This window comes from Globicephala melas, chromosome 3 (assembly GCF_963455315.2).
Source record: "Globicephala melas chromosome 3, mGloMel1.2, whole genome shotgun sequence".
NCBI classification, from domain to species: domain Eukaryota; kingdom Metazoa; phylum Chordata; class Mammalia; order Artiodactyla; family Delphinidae; genus Globicephala; species Globicephala melas.
The window spans coordinates 11,344,596-11,352,213 of NC_083316.1; positions in this window are offsets into that span (position 1 = coordinate 11,344,596).

Here is a 7,618-nt window from a genome sequence, read left to right on the forward strand (position 1 = left end):
CTCTGCCTCAGGGTCTGACAAGCCTGAAACCAAGATGCTTGTTGGGGTTGTGGTCTCATCAGAGGCTCAGCTTGGGGAGGACCTACTTCCAAGCTCTCTCAGGTTATTGGTAGAGTTCATTTCCTTGTAGCTGCAGGACCAAAGGCCTCATCTTCTTGCTGTTTGTAGGAAAGAGATTGCCCTTATCTCCTAAGCACTGCCTGGAGTTCCCTGTGTGTGGGCTTTCCCAACATGGCTGCCCACTTCTTCAAAACCAAGAAGGGAGAGCAATACTCCCACAAGACAGTGTTACAGTTTTATGTAGCATGACCACAGAATCATGCCGTAAATGTAATCACAAAGATCCATCACCTTTGCCCTGCTCTATTGGTTAGAATCAAGTCACAGGTCCTGCCCACACTCAAGAGAACTCTAGGAGGTGGGGATCTTGGTAACCACTCTAGAACCTGTCCCCCCGACAAACGACATCCAAAAATATTAAACTCGGGTTCATATCCATCTGGCATCTAAAAATATGAAAGTGGCCACGTATACAATTTTGCCTGTAAAGTGCTAACGTGTGTATGTTTAATTTAATATAAAATAACACCCAAGTGCTGCTGGTCCCTTGCACAAATGAAACAGCTCCAGAGAAATGTCCTAGAGTGAAGCAACCTCTGACCAGGCACCACCAATAACTGCAGGAAGATTCCATCACTCCAAGGAGTCTGTGAATGCACTTCAGGGAGAAATGATAGATGTGACAGAGGAAAGCTTGCCTCAAAACAGCCACAAAATAAGCAAAAATAATGAAATAAATCCATTTGCATGAACTCTACATAACACATAACTATTTTAAGTTTTAAAACTAATTCTTCTGGAAAGTGTACAACCAAAATATTTATTGCTGACAGTATACCACATTTTTCAACACCTCTTTCAATTGTCTTGACTATAGTTTTAAAATAACATTATTTGAGAGGCTTCTGCTATGAGCCAAGCAGTTAGTTTTTTTCAACTTATTCATCCTTCATTAATTCTTGGAGTTCATGGACTTGGATTTGAGAAGCACCATAGAGAGTACTAGAACAGATGTAGGGAATGTTTTACTGACATGAATAAGCAATACTTAGTTGTCTTCTATGTTGCAAGCGTTTGGCTATGACAATATGTGAGGGTAATTTTGTGGTTTTAAAGATGAATTACAACTAACTAAGCACTGACTCAGCAAGTTAGCATACCACCAAATTGATAATGGATATTCAATCATTCTTATTTATTCTTCAAAATAGCCTTGTAAGTCACAGTATTACCCTTACTTTATAGATGAGGGAAACAGTGCTTAGAAGTTAGGCAACTAGCTCAACATCAAGCAGATACTGAGTAGGAGTGTGCTGACTTCATATCCAGTACTATTTCCATCATAGAATAAATACCTAATGTTCTTCTTTTAAATCAACTTAATTCCTATGTCTTAAAATATCTAAAGGAAATGTCTTTGCTCCCAATTGATACTACTTGCTGTAGTTGGCCAAAAGGCTTATACCTATGTCTGTTTTAAGTTGATTTGAAACGTGTGAGTGTGTACTTCACAATTATTTTTTTAATACCCATTGGATAAACAAATGAAATTATAAAAAGCAGAATGTCCTTGATTATCCAAACACTGCTATGATGGTGGTGTGTAGAGAAGGGAGATCTCTGGTTGAGCTCTGGGCCACTGAGATCCACAGATTCCTTGGGGGCTGTGAGGCTCCCAAGAGAAGCTGTGGAGATTTCATGACAAGAAGCGCATTGTGGCAAATAGTGGAGCTATCAGTCCTCTATGTGCCCTGCACCTATATATGGCAGTTTAGATTTTAAAAACCATATCTCTTGGAGGGGGAAGGGTAAGCTGTGATAAAGTGAGAGAGTGGCATGGACATATATACACTACCAAACGTAAAACAGATAGCTAGTGGGAAGTAGCCGCATAGCACAGAGAGATCAGCTAGGTGGTTTGTGACCACCTAGAGGGGTGGGATAGGGAGGGTTGGAGGGAGGGAGACGCAAGAGGGAAGAGATATGGGAACATATGTATATGTATAACTGATTCACTTTGTTATAAAGGAGAAACTAACACACCATTGTAAAGCAATTATACTCCAATAAAGATGTTAAAAAAACAACAACAATAAAACCATACCTCTTAAAATCAGGTGAGGAAGCATGAGTTATTCAATAGGTTTTGGAAATTGTCTATTTTAAAAAATAGATTTACTTCACCCCAAAACCCAATTTTTACTGCATTAAATATAATTGTAAAAACACCAAAAATATGATACTTCTGTGTTGGGAAAAGTTTTTCCTAGTGTATCACCAAAGTATACACAGACACAGACACACAGACACACAGACAGACACACACACACACACACACACACACACGACTGTAGACGTACTCTATTGTTCTGTCCTGCCAGCATCCGTTGCCTCCTTTTTTCTAGTAAGAGAATACGTCTGATGATTTCAGGAATCATTCCTTCCTATTGCTTAGTCCTTGTGACTCATCATCTCTACTCTGCAGTTTCAGATCAAGACCAACCCCTGGTCCATCAGAGCCACATCCTTCAGGACACTTCACATTCATGGAGATGTGACCTGAGCCAGGCCAGGCAAAGCCTTTTAAGGGATCTGCTAAGAGTCTGGGAAAAGACTCTCTCTCCTGGGTCTTGGGAACTAAAGATCCAGTAAGTCTGAATCTGCTGAAGGGGTAAAGAAGGTTAAGGAGGAGAGAAGTGTTGAAGAGGGGAAGGAGGACAGCAGAAAAGATAAGAAAGCAAATGCAAGATGAAGGAGAAAAAGAAGACAAAGATGAAGACTCCTCCCTCTGCAACATATTTTTGAAATAAATTGTTTTAGCCTTAGGATGGTATTTGAGCCCCAAAATTACTTTGAATTATGGAATGGAAGGGAATTACCAATTTTCAACAGTTGAATTTCTTTAAATGACTATATTCAATCTTGCTGTTTTGGGAAATCCTTCAAAATTAAAACAGAAAAATGGTCTACTGATGGAAGTGAAAAATACTTTCATTAAGAAAGGAAGCTGTGAATGTGTGTGTTTTCTATTTTGTTTTATCCTATACAGGAGTCTAATTAAGAACCTTTTCCATTTCCCTTCATCACTCGTTATTGAAATTCATGGGGTTTGAAGGAACCTTAAGGATAATGAGGAGGATATGATTTATTATTATTCAGAAAATTTTACTGATCAGAGAAACCAAGAGCTTATGTTAGCATAAAATACTTAACATCACATTCCGTATTTACCAAAATTGATGCACAATTATATCAACTGAGTTACACTTAAACCGTTGTTGGAATAATTTATCTATGAAAATTAACTTGAATAACATTACAATCAGTGGAAGGACTGGGAGAGGGGAAAGCATAAATAGCATAAGTAACTAATGAAGTGAAATAGTAAGTGAAAAGGGACTGTAGTTCACACTTAGAAACAAGTTAGGGCTGTGTGTTTTCCCTTCACATGGAAGATGAGTACAAGTGATCTGGTGTGCAAATGTCACTGATGGTGGAATGGCTGAACTCCTGGGTTTCAGGGTATGGCTTTATTTTAGACCAAACACTGTCTTCCTACATGCTCTGTCCACATTCTTGTCTCTGCAGTTTCCAATATTTGTGGAAGATTCCATCTTTTCCTGGTCATTTTCAGTTTTGAGAACAATTTCATTCAGGTAACTATTAAAGGCACTTATTCTCACTCCTCACATATACAAGTAGAAGAACATTCATTGAAAGAAGCTCTCATCTCTCTTTTGTGCCTCCCTCCTTACTTCTTTTTTTTTTTAATATTTATTTATTTGGCTGCGCCGGGTCTTAGTTGCGGCATGCAGGATCCAGTTCCCTGACCAGGGATCAAACCCGGGCCCCCTGCATTGGGAGCAAGGCATCTTCACCGCTGGACCACCAGGGAAGTCCCTCTCATTACTTCTGGAGTAGTAATCGTCCAACTCTTCTGTGACTGGGTGAGCAAGTTGATTCTAGGATAAGGTTTTACCTGAGCTGTATCAGACACAATAAAAGCCTTATTCTCCAACCAGCTTTATCTGTTAAAAGTTGAAATGATGCTGTATTTTAAATTTCCCTCTTTCCAACTCCTAAATCATTCAGTTGATTTACATAAAGATCAGGCAAGGAAGAAGGATGTTAACTGTTGGCTTCCTGAATCCCAGTGATAAGTGAGATGCCCTTTCAGTCATGAGAATTATGGCCTAATATTATATTTAATTCGAAACTTCTCCTCTTCCTTCATACAGGCTTGACCCATTGTCCACGTACCTCCAGTGGGAAGGTGTGGTTCATTCTTTCATTCTTCTGATCTCTATTCACTAGGCAATGCCCACCCTTCTAGGCCTCTGTGATGGCCCTACTCAGCTCTCCTTTCTCACAGCCAAGGGTTCCCGCACCACAGCAAGCTGCTGTCTTGGGAGAGTTCTTTCAAGATAGTTTGAGCCCAGTCACCCATCAGGGAGGAAGTATGGCAGCCAGACTCACAGTATTTAAACCTGAGTTTTTCGTTTACCATCCAAGTGACCTTGAACAAGTCTCAGTGCCCCATACATAAAGTAGAAAAGCTAAATTACCAGTATCAAATGGTTGGTTAAGGATTAAATGAGTTAATATACATACAAAGTGTTTAATATAGTGCCTTGCATTTTGTACTTGTTATGTAAGTGTTAAATAAAATTAAGATGCCAGGGTCCCTTTCCAGGAGGTACTCCCAATCTTTCCAGTGGTTCTCTTGGTGCCCTTCACTTGCCTGGGATCAGAAGCAGATCCTCAGCACTGTCCCTAGGCTGACAACCTCCTTCTCTCAGGGATTCCTCCCATGAACTTCCATTTAGAGTCTAGACTTCTGCTTTTATAGGTTAGATGAAGTATAGGGGGAGTTTCAAAGGACCATCTTGGCTATCTCTTAGCAAGTCCCGGGATGGGGGTATCTGGCTATGGTCTTTATGATGTGAAATACTAAATGCCAACTTACAAACATAACCAACATTCCGGGCAACAGTCAGTTACTTATGGAAAGCTTTCACTACATGCAGCAGAATGTTACACAGTGACTGAACTGAAAACCCTCAAACAATATGAGTCAGCTCTGGTTAAACCACATCAGATTAGGGAGGTAGAGTATGAGACACCTAGTTAACAGAGATGCATGTCTCTCTCTACCTTTCTAGTCTCTCATCTCAGCATCCCTATACTCTTTCCCTCTGTTCTCACTGAACTATTTTTAATTGCTTAAACCTCACCTTTCGCACCTCTCTGCTTCCCTGCAGCTCCTCTGCAAGGCGTGCCCTTTCAATTTCTCTCTTAAGAAACCTTATGCTGCTGCCCAGAAAGCAAGTCATTCCCGTAGCCCCTGCACGCACCCCCTACTTCGTCCTTCGCACACAGTTGCTGTGAGTTATTCCCATGTCTGTTTCCTATAGGAGACAGAGAGGCCCTCAGGTGCAAGAACCATCTTCCTGTCTTGGGGCCCCACCACATGACATGGCACCTGGCTCCTTCACAGCCATTCAGGGTTTTAGTAAATAAGTGATATAAGATCATACATCATGGAGGAATCTAAAAAATCTAAAAAATAAACTAGTGAATATAACAAAAAAGAAACAGGCTCACAGATATAAAGGACAAACTAGTGGTGACCAGTGGGGAGAGGGAAGAGAGGAGGGGCAAGATAGGGGTAGAGTATTAAGTACAAACTATTATGTATAAAATAAGTTACAAGGATATATTGTACAACACAGGGGATACAGCCAATATTTTGTAATAACTATAAATGGAGCACAACCTTTCAAAATAGTGAATTACTATATTGTACCCCTGTTAACTTATATAATATACAGCAACAATACTTCAATAATTTTTAAATTTTTTTAATAAAAATAAACAAAATATTGGCTATTAAAATAAAAGATCATATATTATGGGATAAACTTTTGTTCATCTGAGACCTGGATTGCAGAATTTGTCCTGGGAGAAAGGAGCTAACTTGATTCAGTCATCACCTTAATGGGCCACTTTTGTCTGGAGAAGAGGAGTAGGGGTAAAAACAACTAAATTTTTTTTAAAAAGCAAGAGTTGTTTGGGATCAAATAAAAAGCAAGGAAAGAGAGGAGAGGAAGTCAGGCAAGAGAGAGGCTGAGCAACTGCATGATGGGAAGCTGGAGACTGAGTAAAAGAGATGCCCAGTAAAAACTGCATGAGCAGGCAGGACTTCCAGAATGGTCAAGTGACAGTGTGTAACCTCAACACAACGTCCATTTAACTGGTGAGATTACTTTTTTAAAAAAAAACATGTATAGTCTCTGGAAATTGTCATAAGCAAATAGCATACAGCAAATGGAGAAACGTGTATTAAAGAAAATTCACTAAATCTCAGTAAAAGTAGTGAAAGTGTGGCATTGAACTACGATGTGTTCCCACCCTCACCTCCATCTGTGTGTTATGAAATCTTTACACCAGGAATGTTCATTCAAGAAGATGGGGCTTTCTCTCTGCTCTCTCAGCTCCCAGTCTAAGGCTAAGGTTTCACCTCAGGAGGGCCAGGTTACTGCTGTTTCTCAACACCCCAGTTCTCTGTTACAGAAACTCTATTCCCAGTGGGCATGGTGGAGGGGATTGAGGCTTCCTACCTTCACCCTACAGTCACTTTGGGGCGGAAGCTCTATTCCCAGAATGGCAGGTCAAAAACATTGGGACCCCATCACCTCCTCCTTGTTCATAAAGCAGAGTTTGCATGCTTGGAAAAGCAAGACAATAGATCAGGGGTGCCCTCTTGCAGAGCAGGGAGTGTCACTTGGGTTTCGCCCAGAGAGAGAGGCAGGACTTGTGGACAAAGAGCTGCACAGCTCTGCCTGAGGGAACTGGCTTTATCTGGAACAGAGTATGAAAAATTGCATGCCTAAGTGTCAAAAACAATAGAGATATTGGTGGTAAGCAATTAAGAAAGGCAGGTAGTTCCATAATATCAGTAGCAACCAATGAAATGAAAGAGCAGTAGAACTTTAACAAAGAAAGCCAAGGAAAGAGATGGCCAAGAGAACCTCCCAGAGGTTGCAGTCAACTCAGGAACACTGTGTCAGCATTCGACTGCCTCCACTCAGGAGCAATAAGAGCAGGGCGTGGGGTAAACTTAAAAGCAATCTCTAAGCCACACAAAGAAGCATCAGCAAGGGGCAGAAGCCTTATTGTCACTAGAGGCTTAGTAGGCCCCACATGTTTTCCAATCCTGTCTAAAACTAAGCTGTTCTAATCCAGAAGCAACTCCTAGGAAGCCAGGTTTCAAAATAAAATCATACTCATCCTTTGTAGTCTGGAAGACTACACGTCTTCAAAACTGCACCGTCTCAAGGGTGATTAGAGAAGGAACTTGCAAACTACTGGTCCCTGGCTGAATGTGGGACAAAAATCACAAAATCCCTAAAATGTGAAAGCAGTCTCAAAGCCACTCATATATCCAATGAAAAAGAAGGAAATTCTAACTGGCTAAGAAGCTAAAGCACAATGTTTGACCAAGGACACAGAAGCTGATGCAGGAGCCACACCTAGGTAGCTAGGCTATAAGACAAAA